Raw genomic sequence first — 467 nt, forward strand, 5'->3', positions numbered from 1 at the left:
AACATGTACTCAACCGCAATCTACATCATTTCTGGTCCGCTTCACTGCCAGAGGGATTTTCAAATCTTTTTTCAGCAGGTCATGAAACAGTTTAGTATTCTTTAAATTAATTCAAGGCTGTTTCCTTCATTTACCTACAGATTTACGTAAGCTTTGTACCAGAGTACGATGCACTAAAAATATACGTTTCTTGTAGAATGGCCTTCATAAAATTACTAAATTTTAGGGTTTAGAGTTGAAATATTGAACACAAACTTAAAAAATAGTAAGATTAATGGTAATACTTTATATTTATGATATAATCACATTTTGCTCAACTTACATGTTATACTGTCTATTTTACTCCATAAACACTCTATAAACAATCTAAAAAGAAAAGTTTTTTTTACAGATAAACATTTCCATAGCGTTTTTATACATTTTATATATACTTACTATAGATGAAACCTTTTTTACAGATTATATAT

At 28.1% G+C, this 467-nt stretch overlaps 1 protein-coding gene across 1 annotated transcript in view; it reads right to left on the minus strand.

The window, feature by feature from the left end:
- LOC117119739 overlaps positions 1 to 467 on the minus strand; it is a 28,544-nt gene that overhangs the window by 23,488 nt on the left and 4,589 nt on the right. The gene's annotated exons all lie outside the window — the stretch shown is intronic.

This window comes from Anneissia japonica, unplaced genomic scaffold (assembly GCF_011630105.1).
Source record: "Anneissia japonica isolate Jap-2015-1 unplaced genomic scaffold, ASM1163010v1 scaffold11151_len745516_cov174, whole genome shotgun sequence".
NCBI lineage: Eukaryota > Metazoa > Echinodermata > Crinoidea > Comatulida > Comatulidae > Anneissia > Anneissia japonica.